Consider the following 17,937-nt stretch of genomic DNA (forward strand, 5'->3'; position numbering starts at 1 on the left):
ATAAAACCGAATCCACAAAACACTGACACAAAACAGACTCGAAATTCACAACACCGAAAACACCGCACACACTATACCACACATACACCACAACATCCACATCACAACATAAACAAACAAAACTACACACATACACAACTTATGCACACATAAGCGGGGGCAAGCCTCCCTGCACCCCCCATGTGGGGGGCTGCACCCCCACACCCCCCCTACTTATATATACTAACTCCGAGATCGCACAAACACAAAACAAAAGCCAACTCACACACACACATTCTCTGACCCCTCACACACACATCAAACACATCAGCACACTCACACACACTCTAACTCCCACTCAAAACCCTTAGATAACACTTACCTGACATAACACCTACATCCACACATGGCACCGCGCACCATCAAAACACAATCCCGGACATTACGCAGCGTAAGGGCATAACCGCGAATTCGACATATATTCAAGTTCGCGATTATGACCTTTCGCTATTTTTAACGTTCGGCTTTATAGTCTCGAAATACTGAAATTCGACATTTCAGTAATTCGAGGTTATAAAGTGTTTATATATATATATATATATATATATATATATATATATATATATATATATATATATATATATATATATATATATGTATATATATATATATATATATATATATATATATATATATATATGTATATATATATATATATATATATATATATATATGTATATATATATATATATATATTATTTATTTATTTTTTTTCATTTGTTAACAGTGAGAAGTCCTACTGGATCAGGAGCCCGTTTTCAGCGGAGGCCCAGGGAGAAAAGCTCAAGACTAAATAGTACAAATACTTGTCAGTTACAATATTCACAGAGAAGACATTTTAACACACAGCACAACTTACTCAATTTAAAATGTTAGATGTGGTGTATAGCAGATACAGTCTAGAAATTTTGCAAAGCCAACAGATAATGACTGTATTTACAGTGGCACCAAACATCCTTTGCAGGGGGATAAAATAGGAACAATGACGAGATAGTCGTAATTTGCGAGAGGTAGTAATAATGGGATGTAGATTAAATTCAGACACCTAGAGGGGATGGATTTAGTCAGAAGTGTGACAGGAGCAGAGCTAATGATTAGCTAGGTAGTTATGAAGTAGCTGTTTAAATTCATGAGGGTGTGGGTTTTTGGTGATGGTTTGTGGTAGGGTGTTCCAGAGTTTGGTGATTTTATTGGAGTAGAGACAGTCACCATAGTAGTTGTAACCTTCAGCATAGATTCATCGGAGATTTAAGGGGCCTGGGGTTGTGACTAGTCTGGACAAGATTGGAGAGACCAGGACAGTTTTTGGGTTGGTAGATCAACTTGTTGGTCATAGCATGTTGGTTGAGAGCTATAAGGTTTGGGAGTTCTAGCCAGTTTAATTGGAAGAGCACAAACCTGTATGGGGCATTTGTGGCAAATTTGACAATTTTTTTATAGCAAGATTCTAGCTTGTTTAGCTCAATCTTATGGAGGTTAGTGAGAATATGAGATCCATAGAGGAGGGAAGAAAGCAGGTGAGTCTGGGCAGTGGCAAGTCTGGCATTGTGGGTAAGTTATGGTCTGGCCCTATATAGGGTGCCAAGCTTGATGTGTACTTTTGTGATTTTCAAGAGTGACATGTTTTTCAAAAGTTAGTTTTTCATCAATAGTGACCCCTAGGAGTTTAGTATGAGTTGTGGGTACATTTTTTGTTCCATTTGAGGACCGGATTGATAGGGAGGATTGACAGAGTTTGGATTGTTTTTATGTCTGCAGATTATTAAGTTGGTTTTATTAGGGTTTAGGATTAGCTGATGTTTGGACAAGTATTTTTCTATATTTTGGAAAGATGATTGCATTTTTGATTGGAATTCTAGGTGGGAGGGGGCAGAGCATATAAGGGTGGCATGGTCAGTGTATTGGACAATGGTGGCTAGATTGGTAGCAGCATGCAGGTCATTTGTGAATAAGATAAAGAGGAGGGGACCAAATATTGAGCCTTGGGACACACCAACAGAGATGGGAAGTAGGAGGGAAATAGTGTTTTCCCCATTTAGAAGCTTGCTGATGATTGGAAAGATAGCTGAGAAACCAGGGTAGTGAGGATGAGTTGTGGCCATAGGTAAAGAGTTTGTTGAGAAGTAGTTGGTAGGAAATGGTCTCAAAGGCTTTAGACATGTCAAGAAAGATAGAGGAGACAGCTTGGCCTTCTTTTAAGAGATGGTGAATGGTGTTGGTAAAAGAGATTAGAGCAGCTGGAGTACTATGTTTAGGTCTGAAACCGTATTGAGATTTGGATAAGACATTCTTGCTAAGGAGGTGGTTAAGCAGTTGTTTGTGAATGCACTTTTCTAAGATTTTAGCTAGTGGGGAAAGAATGGCTATGGGGCAGAAGTTGTTTAGGTCTTTGGAAGGACCACTTTTATGGAGTGGGATGATGTGGCATATTTTCCAGAGATGTAGGACATAATGTTCAGTAATTGAGCGATTAATCAGTAAAGATATGGGGTAAGCAATAGATGGGGCTACGATTTGTAGAAATTCGTTTGGGAGATGATCAGCTGCCAGACAGCAGGGTTTCAGTTTAGTAAGGAGTGATTTCATGCATCTTGTCTGAACGGGAGTAAATGAGAAATTGTTAGGATTATCAGGAGGAGAGGTGGGAAGAGTGAGTGAGACATTTGATGTGTTGTCTAGTAGGGAGGTTATGGAGTTTATGATGTGGGAGTTGATTTGAGTTGTGATGGGGTCAGAGTTGTTGCATGTTACTGGGTTTGGGGTAGGGGAGTGACCTGGGTATAAGGAGATAGTTAATGTTTGCCCAGAATGTACGGGGGTTGTTAAGATTTTGTTGATGGAATGTTATGAAATACAACTGTTTGTCTGCTTTGATTTGTTTTTTTGTTTGATTATGTAGTTGTTTGTAAGAAGTGAGGTCTGATATGTTTTTGATGGATTTGTAGGCAGACCAGGCTTTGTCCCTTTGTTTGAGTAATAGTTTGATTTCTTTGGTTAACCGGGGCAAGGATATGGACTTTAGGTGAACTTTCCTAGATGGAGCTAGGCTATTGAAGATGTTAAGGAAGGTAGAGTTGAGGAATTTAAATATATGTGTGTGTATACCCTGTGAGGTAAACACCTTAACCATTATGCCAACCCAACCAATACACACACCCATATATATATATATATATATATATATATATATATATATATATATATATATATATATATATATATATATATATATATACCAACTCCACAGTCACCCAAACATGAAGAGAGAAACCTACCAAAACAAACAAATGACTGACAAAAGTGCTCAACAAAACATTGCAACACAGTAGTTTAATATGCCTACCACAGATACCTAACACCTGCACTACCCTATCCACACACCAATCCCATAAACATAACAATCAAACACACTGCAACCATTATAAAAACAGTTGACATTCATACATTAGACCGCTTCCTCCTTCAGCATAACTAGCATTCAACATTTCCTTCATAAATGTCTTCTTGTTCCCACCCCTCCTAACTCATCTGTACTTAACCTGATCCTTCCTATCCCTCTTCTCTAATTTCTCACATCTCATTCCCTCCTCTACACACATTACTCTCACCTGTCTTCTAATTCCCACTCCACTGTCTAGTTTCCTACACCTTTCTCCTCCTACATCCAGTTTACTTCCACATTTTATACCTATTTCCTCACTTCACCTATTTGTCCATTAATTTCTCCCTCTTCACTGATACTTCTCTGTTTTGTAATTTAATTGGAGAAGTCACTAATATATACTATGTTAATTATATACACATATAGAAGCTACCTTGTTTACCCTGTGTATGCATTTTATCTTATTATTACATGCTTAGTATGTTTTTCCTTTATAATACTGTGTAACTTGTGTTGATATGTTTTTGTCTAATTACATTATATCTTGTATAACCTTGTTGGAGTTTTTCTCCCCAGGACTCCATTGAAAACAGGCTCCTTTGGCCCAATGGACCATCCTGGTAAACAAACTATAAAATAAATAAATACTCACCATTCAACAAAACTGACCTATCAGAAACTGTTCAACACTTTGAACTGCATATATGATACTTATGAAAGAATTAGTCTTAATGCGATAAATCAAACATATAAAAGTATTAATAGCATTCTGTATGATGTATTCCTTAGTGCTGACACTACTATGGATTTATATGTCTTTTTGACTGTTGAACATCCCAAATTAGGCAAATTCTTTGGTATCCCAAGAATTCATAAAGATTTAACCTCTCCACCTTATTTTCAATTGTTTGCCTTCACATTTAAACATCAAACCACTTGGCTTGTTTGTGGAGTTTAAACTCAAAGATATTTGAATACCCTCTTTTGTGAAGGACGTATGATAACTTTTTAGAAAAACTGTCACAGAAAATAAAATATATTATGTCATTTTTTATATTTGTAATGTTTGATACTCTTTTCTTTATATATTTGCATATTACACAGGCAGGTAGCTTATATAAGATATTATTTTTACATCTCAAATTAATTTGTCTGTAGACCAAATTAGTTTTAAAGTACAATTGTTTTATGTTTGGGAAAATAACAATGCACAGGAAGCACTGTATGTCCAAATTTCCACACACTGCTATATGCACGGTTTACCCTGCTGGTGAGAGGAGGTGCCATGCATTTGAGGAAGCTGTGGCATGTCACCACTGCCTTTAGTTGTGGTGGATGACTCTGTAGGTGTAACCATGCTGAAGTGTGGAGGAGGGTTAATGTCACCAGACTGTGCAAGTGAGTCATTACTAGCCACAGTGCCTAGTGGGTGGTGATTTGCAGAGTTAACAATGGACTGATTGACACAGGCACCATGCCCATGGCAATGCAGATGCCTTCTTCTAGGGCAATGTGCCATAACTCAGGTAAGTTCATAAATGGCACATACAACACTGTGATACCACACACATACTGCAGACATGTTCTGCTGTAGACCCTACACAATGCCTATCACTGTATTCACATGCCGTTCAATGGAGAACACAAGCTCTTCAGGGCACCATTCAAGACCATCATGCAGTAGAACTTCCTTGTACGCAGTATGGTCAGGCCACAACCAGGTCATTGTGTATGAATGAATGAATGCACTGATGAATCTATTTATTAGACTAGATTAGAAGACAAAGACCCATAAGGACATATATATATCTTGAAGATCTGCATTTACAGTCACCTCTGTGGTGGGGTTGTCATTGCTGGACACCAGATGTGCTTATCAGCATCCTTCTTACTTGATAGTGGATGGCAACCATTAGGAGACAGTTATCTGTCAACAAGACTGAATGTTGGCTGTGTGTGGACAATGTAGCATTTATGCCTTTCACTGTGTCCAGTATGTCACAGGCTGTGCTGATTTGTTACCAACACCATATCAATGGTGGTTGACAGGGATAATGAGGCATCCCACCAGTAGGAGCTAGAAATGTTATAAATGATCTTAGAATCATAGGAGGATAAGAAATACAAGCCATTTAAGTCACAAGACCATTTACACTTTACCAATAACCATTAAATTGTGTACTCCCTTCTATATACAATTTGTTTATGAAGGCTAGTTCCAGTGTAATGAATGTGTATCAGAGAGGTGTGTGATAATACTGCCCTTCTTGTAGTCATCTGCAGTTTTATTTAAGCAAAGGTTATGATTCCCAGTCTGGAGATCAGAGATGTAGATACCAAAAAGGAGATGTCACAGTACTGAGCCTTGGAGCATAGCATTTGTTACCTTCATACTTTCTGAGGTGGCATTGTGTAGGTTCTGTTTTTCAACCTATTACTTATCTACCTCACTATGTGTGGATTTACTTTTAAGGCACTTAGCTTGTTTACAATTCCAGTATGAGGTATGGTCTCAAATGCTTTAGCCAGATCTAACTGAGTTATGTGAACATAATGGCCACTGTTAACAGCCTGCATGACCTTATTGAAGCTGCTAATTAAAGTGAGTAGGCAGGATTTCCTTTCACAAAGCCAAACTCATGTAGTTCTGTAGAGTCAAAAGAAATTCCTCTTTGACTTTCAGTGGAGGTGGTGGACACCTATCACCTATAATCCCCCCATGCTCTTCTAATCTACATGCATGCCATGTAGCGTGGACCACCATGTCAGTTATATGTCACTGGCAAGCCAGAATTCTCCTTTAATGATCTCTTCAAGCAATGATGTGGTGTACAATGTCTTCCCATAGGTTAAGGTGATGTCTTCCTGATGTCCCATGAGTCCATAACTGTGCTGGTGGAGGGCCCCAAGCAGCACTTCATTTTCCTTAGCAATGAAATTGTCCTCATGTTGTTGAGGGATGGACATCTGTGAAACATAATGTACAATGACTACCCAGTCAAACATGGGTTACATGTACAAAATCCATCAGATGATAACCCACACCTGTGTAACTGTTAAGCCCATTTGCAATCCTACAGTGCAAACTTGCATAGCAATAGGGTGGACAATAATAGTAAGATAGTATTCGATTTGGTAACTGGTGTTGGAATACTTACACCGCACTATATTTACATGTCTTCCCAAGTTAGCTGTGTAGTATAGTATAGTACAATGACATACCTGACAATGTCCACAATAGGCAAGGTGCAGCATACCAGATAGCAGCATACAGACCACACTTTTGAAAATAACCACTACAAGTCTGCACTGTGGTACCTGAAAAAGGTGACCAAACAAACATAGGTGGTGAATATGTATATGACAATCATGTATTAGGCACTATAGTGTTACTGTGAAACTGAAGGGACAGATCTGAAAATGGGTGGAGAGGAATTGTCCTGTCAAAGTACTTTTCCCATGGGCAACACCAACCCATACCCCATGCTACCTACCATATCACAGCTCATGGCACAAAACATTTACATGCATAGCAATGCATTCAATGGCACAAAACTCATGGACTGGCAATTTTATGGCTGTCACATAGTGGAGGCAAATGGCCATGGAATCCTGTCACACTAGTCCACTCCCTGCTACATAACATGGAAGGGCCAAGAATGGCAAACTACCAGACATAGAAGTTTGTACAAGTAGTACTATACATAAATTGTTGGATGTCATACACATCTGTAAATGGATGCTGATAACAATTTTGATCCTGTGTAAGGAAATGTAAAGGACTGAACATATCTGTCTTAATGACACACAGATAGTAATTATCCAAAACATTGTGAAAGGATGTATGCTAGAAGTCAAATGCCTGTTATGCCAGCTCTTATACATGGGGGTGATTTGCATAGAATGTTATTAAACCTCATTTGTTGCTAATAGCATAGAGAGGTACCTCCACTTAGCATATATTGTCAACTAACACAGGCTATTCACTGTAACTGATTCTACAGGAGTACTACAGCATCTGCATCAACAAAAGCCAATGGATGTAACTTAAGGAAAGTCTATGTACCTTTATGAAATACAACAAAACTTGATCTCATCCTTTGGAAGAGATGTTTAACCAAGGTCCAATCTGTTTGAGTTGTTGATAGCTCAGGTGGATATGAAATATCCCCTGGTACCTGTCAAAATGAGAAGAAGCTCCCTGATGCCCTGGCCAAATTTCCCCTAGTAGTAACAATATCCTCTCTAGACTCCCCTGAAAAGAGACTACTAGCCTTGTAGGATTAACCCAGTTAACAAGGGATAAATAAAATGTAGGTACAAGCAAGTAGTTAATATTGCCATCAAGTGATGCAGAATGGTCACATAGATGTAACAGGAGCCCCCATAATTGCAGAATTCAAAAGGTTGTAATTTGAACAATTCAATGTCATTGTCATTTACACTTACACTTAAAATGCATAACATCTTGGGAACTGTGTTAGAATGGTGTCTATTTTACACTTAAAATACATAACAGCTGGGTAACTGTGGGTTAGAATGGTGTCTATTTCATACCTGTATTGAGCTCATGCACCTATCTGGAGAAGGTGTGATCCCTTGGTCATGCTTCATGTTTAGCCTGGATAAGAGTATAGAGTAAGGAACCACAGGAGAGCAGGCATTCTCCATGACTGATGTCAGGGAAGACATCGCTGGAATCCTGCATTATTGGATGGTCATCTAGCTAGGACAACCATTTGATGAACATAACTGGCCGATGTGCCCTGGACAGGTAGAATGATTGACAGACATTTAACAGAATCAGCTGGAGTACAGTAAGTAAAAGCTTAAATGCCCTACCACTTGACATGTCATACTAAGAGGTAAGTCAGTGTGAAAAGAACACAACAGAAATAGCAGGTTCACCAGCAGATAGATTTAGACAGATGTACAGGGGGATATGTGTGTAAAACTAGCCTGCAGAACTATGCAGAAAGCCATAGGTAATAACAGTAGTAGTTTAACAAATTGATTATGCATATGCTATCTGCAGTCAGAATATGTAAGAGCTGGAATAAAATACTATACTCAAAAGGCCTGTAGTTTACAGAGCTATGCAGATAACCACAGCTACTTGCAGCATTACTGGCAGTGATCTCCAAGCATGAACTATACGTCTGCGTAACAGTTATAATACATCTGACATGACTTTGGCCGGTACATAGGTTGACTGTAAAGATAAACATAGATATTTGCAACATTTTTGGTAGTGATCTCTGTGTATGAATTGCATGCCTCCATAATATGTTGGGACTGTTATACAGTTCAAACAGCATAGATATTTGCAACATTTTTGGTAGTGATCTCTGTGTATGAATTGTATGCCTCCATAATATGTTGGGACTGTTATACAGTTCAAACAGCATGGACTTGTGTAGATGGCCTAACTATGCTATCAGTATTAAGAAGTCATAGTTCTTGTAGTACTGATTTCTATGTATTACTTTTATGCCTGAAAAATAATTTTGGACTGTAATACACCTTACTGAACATGGTCTTCCATATATTATAACTGCAGACTAGATAGTTGCAACATTTCTGATACTGATCTCTGTGTATGACTTGCATGACTGTGAAATGTGTAACAATTGTAATATACCTTACCTTTTCCTAACATTGGAACGTACATGTAGATAATCATAGGTAGGCAAAGCATTTATGGGTCTGATCTCCATGTTTGCCTTGTACACCTGTGAAATATGTCAGGGTTGTAGCATACCTTATCCAAAATGGGCTTGCATGTACCCTAACTGTGAAGATAATCATAGGTGGTTAGAGCATTTTGTAGTAATCTCTGTGTATGACCTGTATGCCTATATGTAGCATACCTATGTAGATAAGCATAGGCAGCAGCATTATTAGTAAAGCTCCACATGCATGAGCTGTGTGCAAGTCAAGTATTGCTAGATGATCAAGATGTGTGACACAAGTATGTACAGATGGCAGCAGATGGAAGCAATTATGTGCCATGTACACACTCATCAAATCCATGTTAGTGTATGTATAATGGATGGTCATAAATGTTGTGTGCAACATCATAGTAACTGTACATGAGGAGGCAGCATGACCATTCTTTGTCTGTAAATGTCATTTATACATAATAGACCTGATGGGGATTTCAGTAAAGCCTACATTTTTTGTGTAAGCATCACACACTCTAACCTACCCAATACTTGTAAGGATTAGTATGACATTGTATTGTATAGATGGATCTGCTACATTTATGCAACTAAATATAGTGGGCTATTTGGACATAAGTAGCATCCACATGGGACTACATGTACCCATTCCATTGTCATGTGTCCTTTAATATTCACTAGGCCTCATGCATGGAATATGCAGTACATCAGTCAACAGAGATATTAAACAGTGAGGTTACATGATATTCAGACTACTGTGTATCCCAGCAGAATACACACTGTTGTTACCCCATCCCCAACACAGCAGTATTCCCTTATAACTTCTTTAACAGTAACTCATCAATGGTATATCAACAGTCCAGGCAGTCTCAGGGGAGTTACATAAAAATTCCTCATACATTCTATGTCTTACTTAATGCAGGAATAACAACGTACATATTTATGCTGTTGATTGTGTGATGAATGACCCCTCTCTGTCAGACATCTTGTGTGGCTCAGAGGATAAAGGAAATTAGCATGTGTGATGGTGTTGATGGTTCTAATCTAGACATATCCACTTATTTTGGATGTGAGTTATCACTATGTTGTGTTTTTCAGACTATCAGTCGGTGTGTGGTGTAATGTTATTAACCTCTGTCACATAATAATTACATCAGACAGTGTAGAATGTCATAGACAATGTGAGTGACATGCAGCTCTGCAGAAACAGGGACAGATGTCATTGTCTGTAACACACAAAATCACAGACTGGAGTACAGGTAGCTGTGGACTGTAGTCAGTTTATATGCAGTGAGAATCCGACTGGGCATGCTCATACACTTAAACAGACCGTAATTATGTTGCTCATTGTTCAAAATGACCTGTTATATATATAGATATGTCAGTATATACATATATATATATATATATATATATATATATATATATATACATATATATATATATATATATATATATGTCTGTCTGTCACTATCTCTCTCTCCCATAAATAGTATATCTATCTCTATTTATATATAAATATGTATATACCTATATATATATATATATATATATATATATATATATATATATATATATATATATACCTATAGATATATAAATATATATATATATATATACAAAAATGTACATCACTGTCTTTCCCCATAAATCTACATATATATATATATATATATATATATATATATATATATATATGTCACACACACAGCTACATTTATATATACATCCCTTTTATATGCATAAATATGTGTGTGGATGTCTGTATTGTCCTGCATACCCTGGTAATTGTGAGTAAAGCTGCACTATCACACATAAATAATGTTGCTTAAAGGATACAAAGTAAGGGCTCAACAGTACATAATGGACTTGCTTACAGACCCCTGTGCCTGCTGGATGTCACCCCATATACACCAACAAGTGAACAGGTGGTATAATTTTGTCTACGCACAAATTGACAGGGCACATTGCTCCTGACCACAGGCTTGCCCATCCAAATGCAACAGACACATATGGCCAAAATGGCAACTGTGGCCACATAGCTAGGATAAATAACAGTCATCTGACTGATAGTTTACTAGATGCAGATAAAAGGAAGAAGCAATATTACTCTGCAGACCACAGATGCTGTTCAATGAAAGCCTAATTTATGTAATCCACACTTAGTTTGCTTGCAGTCATGTATAAAACAGACTTAATCTGTGGTGTGTGCAATAAGTATTGTGATACATATTGTGATAAACTAGATAGGTAGGAGTTCTAATATCACTCCAGACCACTTGGTGTGTGTGTGTGTTGGTGTGCATGCATGCATCTCACTGCAAAACAGCTGAGAATCCCTCAGTGAGTACCACACTGCAATGGTGCCGCATTTTTGGACCCTGTACGTTGGTCTCGGTACCAACCACCATACTAATGTTAGACTTAAGCCATGGTGCGTGTGATAAGTCCTATGATCTGCAGTGTCTTAAACTAGATACATAGGGGTTATAATCTCACTCTAGGCCACTTGGTGTGTGTATCTCCATGTGATATAAATGTGATCACCTCAGTGACTTAGAAAGAGGTAGGGGTTTGCAGTAGTTTTTGTTGTAGCAAGTGCTGTGGACCTCCAAATGCCTGACCAGAACAAGGTCTGCTGATGTCATCAAGTATAAGATGTGCTAAAGAAATAACAATAGTAGGCTTGAAGTGTGGCACGTGCATTACATACTGTGATGTGTAGTGTGTACCATTAGATAGGTAGGTGTTCTAATATACTTTCAGCTAATGTGGACTGCGTGTGTGCTGTGCAGTGTCCTGCAAACATTAATTGGAACTGTTGCTATCCTCAGTGTAGCCAGGTGTGTGTGTGTGGCTGTTAGCTTATGAAATTGTAGGATATTTGAACTTTAGTAGCCTAATGGTCCTAGATTCCATAGAACCCTAGCCAATTTTTTTACCCTTAGTTACACTATTAGAAAATTTTGTCCCTGTCCACAAACGACAGAGGCAGAAGTCCTATGATGAAATGACAGTCACCAGCCAATCATACAGATGGCATATGATGAGGCTCACTGAGGTGCTCTGTTTGCCTTTAGCCAGGATTCTGTTTCAAAGGTGTGTTAAAGTCTGCTAGACAGATCTCTCCTACCAGCATGTATTAGTAATGTTACATACCAGATTAATGTCCTTACAGTGAGTAATCCATGTACCATGCCACGTACAGATATGTAGCATTTCCAGTCAAACAGGGCCACACATTGCCCCATATGCAAGGCAGAGATCACCTCTGAGTAGTCCATATGCCATAGGCTACAATGACAGTAACTTCAGACATTCCCCATTGAACAGATACTAAACATATGAAGTTCCCTTCTGAGGGACCATTGTGTTGTGTGCAATTGTCAGGAGTGCTTGGAAAGGTATATTACCAAATGGCCATTTCACTCTAATATTGGCATGCTGAGGAAAGAGTACATGAAGGTTTTGAGTATGTCAATTCCTGGTGAGTGTGCCCTCAGTTATTACATATGATTCTTACTGGGGAGACATGATGATCTCTGATATGTTAGATGTAAACCTTTGTGGCCAGGCCTGTGCACCCAGATCTATCACCCCTGAGTATGTACATCAGGTGTTGTTACTGATGTGCTACTTACCAGGAACATAGGTGTTACCAATGGAAATGATACCACATATATATTTGCATGGAGTTTATAGCCACTAGTATGTCAACAGACATTTGTTCATAAAAACCCTCTTGTAAGATATTGACATAATGCACAGATTTTATGACTGCTCATAGTTTGCAGGCATCAGCCAATGTTTTCAGGCACAGGCAGTCAGTTTTCACTTGTATCATGGTTAAATGGATTCCAAGCAATATAGGACCAGGACTGAGCCCTGTTGAACACTGCTGCTTACAGATGAGCTATTGGAGGCAGATATCCCTATTTTGAGTATGTGTTCCATCAGTGAGCCACTTAGTGACCCCCTAGAATGATATTACCTTGGATGCCTAAGTGGGTGCTTTTGTCAATGATGCCTGAGTGAGGGATAGAGTCACACGGCTTGGCTAAGTCCAGGGGGGGTTGTATGCCCTGATGTCCCCTCACCCAGGTCCTTGGTGACTGTCTCAGACATGTCCACCAGGTTTAACACCCTTGATCTTCATGTCAGAAATCCAAACTGTGTACAGCCAACTGTTTGTAGATTACATATATGTTTGCTGATCAGCTCCATGATGATTTACCCCATGGGACTACAGATATGGCTACTAAGGCAAATAGATCTATAGTTCTGGTGGTCAGTGGATGCACCCCCTCTGTGCAAGAGGATAACAGTTGTTGTTGTCTAGTCAGCTGGGGTACAGATAGTGGTTACAGTATGATTGCAAGGAGTTCCCAGGGGTGTTAGTAATCCTTGCTGGATCCCAAGTAGGATGCAGCCTGGGATGTTAGCATGTCCAATAGATGGTGTGTATCCCCCATAGAGAGGCCAGGTACTTTCTGCTCTGTAGATATGGAAGTTATGGGACAGGTTGCAGGAATGTCATGTGGCACATGTAGTGGGGACAGGGGAGTGAGGTTTATGCAGAACCTGTGGGACAACAGGTTAGCTATGATTACAGACCATTATATGTGATATCATTAAGTACAACTTCACCAACAATCTGGGCCTTTCCTCTGAGATTACACATGTAACTACACTGTAAGTTGTGGTTCTGCTTTGTGGGGAAGGCTAGTTTTGTCACATCCTGTTTCTGCACAATGTCACAACAACAGTATGTGCTTGTTTTAGCTGAAGAGGGTGTGCCTCCATTTTAGGGGGCACCCTAACTCCAACTGTCACACAGCAATATCCATCTCTTATTGTACAGCCTGCTGATGGCAGTTGTCCACCAGGCAGGTTTGCTGTGCCATGAGGAGCTCGTTTTCCTCCTGTCAGGTACAGCCGAGTCAATGCAGTTGTACTGCTGCTTACATAATGCATGGGTGTACAGCTCTGCATACTTGCCTGTCCCATCTGAGTGGGGAGGTGCATTCAGGCTATGTAAACCATCCCATAGGAAGTAATACATTGCTTTGTTGAGGTATATTTTTGTATTTTCTGCAAGGGGAGGTTTATGTCTGATACTTAGTTTTAATGAGACTGATCTGTGGTCATATCTCACCAGAGAGGACCTCACAGTTTGGGGCTGCAGTGGTCACCCATATTGGTAAACATATGATGCGCGATGCTGGCACCCCTTGTGGGGGATGCCACGCCACTGGTCCAGGGCATTGTAGTTAAGGACATGGACTTACCTTTGGGCAAGTGACCTTCAGCATGACTAACCAACACAGTTGGTGTTTACTTAATGTCACCCCAAACCATGGTGTGCTGATATATCTTGATAGACAAAAGTACATTCTAATAAGCACAATGGGTGACTGGATTAATATAGTTGCTCCTGTAGTTGGCAATGGCTCCATTATGTGCCCTTCCAGCAGTGAATAACATCTGCAGTGTCTCCGGGAAATCACAGTGTTTCACCCAATTTGTATGTCTATTTATCCTTAATGAATGTGTATATATCACCTGCATTACCTTGCACACTGTCAGGTGAGGTCTGAACATGTGGAAGGACATGTAGTCTAGTATGGCTGTGGTGATGTCCACAGACTTGAACCAGGTGTGTTTGACTGCATGCATATTCCAAGGTGTGGACACCTTCCACAGAGTGGGGTTTAGTATTGCCATTCCCAGCGTGTAGCAGCATAACCATGATGTTGCATGAGGATGGCATTCTCATTGGAAAGTTTTCCCTCCAGACAGTGGCTATAAGATGCACTGTAGGGGTGTCAGCAGCCTTGGCCAGTACTCAACATCCCAGGGGTGACACATAAAGACCATCTCTGGCAAAGCATTGACATCTGCTGAACAAGTAATCCCAGGCAGACATGTAGTGGATCCCCTTACAATGACACCACATACTAAGGCAATTATTGACATCCATCATTTTCTGTGTGTGTTGAGCTATCATCCTAGATGAGGGGCAAATGCAGCTGAAAGCTATAGTCATATCTACAAGAAACGCATAGTGTCTAAGCTAAGTCATGTGTCTGCATACAGTCCGGTGATGTATGTCCCTACTTGTACACACCTGCAGGAACAATGATGTCATCATTATGTTACCTGATATTCCTTGAGTTGCGGCAATGTGTGATAAGGTACATTGTGTCAACCCACACACAGCTAACTGTGACCTTTCCCATATGTAGCCTGGTGACATGGACATCAATGTGTCTCATGATGTAATTGCGATTATAAAATGTGATTTCAACTACCCCACCATTAACTGGGAAAATTACTCATGCACCAACTCCTTTGCTCAACGCTTTCTGGAATTCATAAACTCCAATGCCCTGGATCAACTTATCCACACCCCCACCAGGGGCAACAATATCCTAGATCTAGTCATTACCAACATAAGTGACCAGTGTTCCACACCTGAAGTCAACGCCTCATTGGTCCGATCTGACCATAAGCTAATCACCCTAGATATCCACATCCTGCCCCCACCCCCCCCATTAAGGAAACCACAGTAAAACATTTCTCCAAAGCCAGCTTCATGCTTCTTAAGACAGAAGTGGTGAACTTCATGACACCCATGCAGATGGACAATACAGTTACAACTACTGAATCCTACACAATTGCACTTTATAAGCACTTACACAAGTGAATAGATTGTGCTATCCCAACTAGAACCAAGACACTATCCTCCAAAAAAAGGAAGCCAATCTGGTGGTCCCCTGCCATAAACAAACTGTACAACAGAAGGAAGAAACTGTTGCAAAAGAGAGTAAAATCCCATGAGTGGAGGAGCTCCCTGGTCAGCCTCAGTAAGAAGCTGTGATCCCTGATAAAATCCTTCAAAGCTAGTTACGAAAACAAAATTGCCACTGATTCTAAAGACAACCACAAAGCATTCTATAGCTATGTCAAGAATCTTAATGGCAACACTCAGATCTGCTCTGAGTTACAGCACAATGGCACTAAATATACAGACCCAACTGATATTGCCAACTTCCTGGCAGATCGGTTCAGTGCTAACTTTACCCCCCTCTCACTCCCTAGGTTCAGTGCTAACTTTGCCCCCTCTCAATCCCTAAAGGGCCCATCTCTATACCGGAAGAATGCAAAGCTCCTGTAATCACAGCTGCACAGGTAAAAACCACACTCTCCAAAGCCAAGAACACAGCATCCATGGGACCAGACAACATCCCAGGCTGCGTTCTACACGAACTACAGAATGAACTGGCACCCCACCTAAGTACCATATTCAATCATAGCCTCACCTTAGGCTTTGTGCCCGCTGATTGGCACACACAGATGGTTATCCCACTCCACAAGGGGGGAGCCACCATGGACCCTGGGAACTACCACCCCATTAGCCTGATGAGCCTGGTTTGCAAGGCCATGGAACATATCATCAAGAAACTTATAAACAAAGACATTGGTAATCTCCAAACTCTGGACCCCACCCAGTTCAGGTTTGTAAAAGGCAGATCATGTCTCCTAAACCTGATAGACTTCTTTGAAGCAGTCACCAAAGCCGTGGACAAGGGTAAGGTGGTTCACACAACCTATCTAGATCTTGCCAAGGCTTTTGACACCATCCCCCACTCTGGAATTATAGATAAACTCACTAAACTAGGTATAAATCCCTGTGTCACAAGATGGGTTGCCAACTGGCTCACTGATAGAACCCACACTGTGAAAGTAGCAGAATCCTAATCCGACTTCAGACCAGTGACAAGTGGAGTACCACAGGGTTCAGTCCTGGGTCCTCTCCTGTTTTGTATCTACTTCTCTGAAGTACAGGCTAATGAAGTTCACAGATGACTGCAAAGTAGGAGCCATAATCGAAACTCCTAATGATGTGGACATCCTACAAAAGGGCCTCATTGAGACAGATGTCTGGTGTCAAAGCCATGGCCTCAAGCTCAATGCCAAAAAGTGCATTGTCATTCCCTTTGGTAAAAACTCTGTACCCATGAACTACAACATAGGCGGTAGTATACTTAACACCGAAAGTGTGATAAGAGACCTTGGGACACAGGTGGACAGTAGTCTCTCCTTTGATAATCACATCACCACAGTATTCAGGAAATCCTTCTACGTGGCACATCTCATCACAAAAGCTTTCTCATCCAGCAGAAAAGAGGTCATTGTTCCCCTCTACTCATCACTCATTAGATCCATTATAGAGTACAACACCCCTTTTCGTATGTACCTCACAAGACATCTACAACAACTGGAAAGGCCACAGAAATACCTCACAAAGAGGATTACCAGCCTCAAACAGATGCCCTACGCAGACCGTCTCAAAAAAATTCCAGCTTTACTCCATCGCATATCGCCTTCTCAGAGGTGATCTCTGCCTAAAATACAAAGCTATGTCAAACCCAGAGCTGTTGGACATGCTGAACTTAAAGAAATCCCAATCCCTCCGAGCTACACGCTCTAGGGACCTAAACCTTGTCGCCACAATAAACAGAACATGCCAGAGGGATAGATTCCTGTCCCAGAGACTTCCCATACACTGGAATAAACTACCTATCTATATCAAACAAAGCTCCTCATTAGCACTCTTCAAGAAAAATCTTAATGATTGGATGGGAAATAGGAATTTCACCCCAGGATCTCTTCTGTGGCTCTGCTCGACAGTGGCACAGGAAAATAATTTTCTTGGGTGGCAAAATCTAGGGTACCTTTTTGGCTGGGCTTGTATAGGCCCTAGGGCCGATAGCCTAGTACTTACCTACCTACCTATAATCACCTAGGAATGAAAGTTTGATTTTGTAATTT

The sequence above is a fragment of the Protopterus annectens genome, chromosome 10.part0 (assembly GCF_019279795.1).
Source record: "Protopterus annectens isolate FY-2018-M chromosome 10.part0, PAN1.0, whole genome shotgun sequence".
In the NCBI taxonomy this organism is placed as follows: Eukaryota; Metazoa; Chordata; order Ceratodontiformes; family Protopteridae; genus Protopterus; species Protopterus annectens.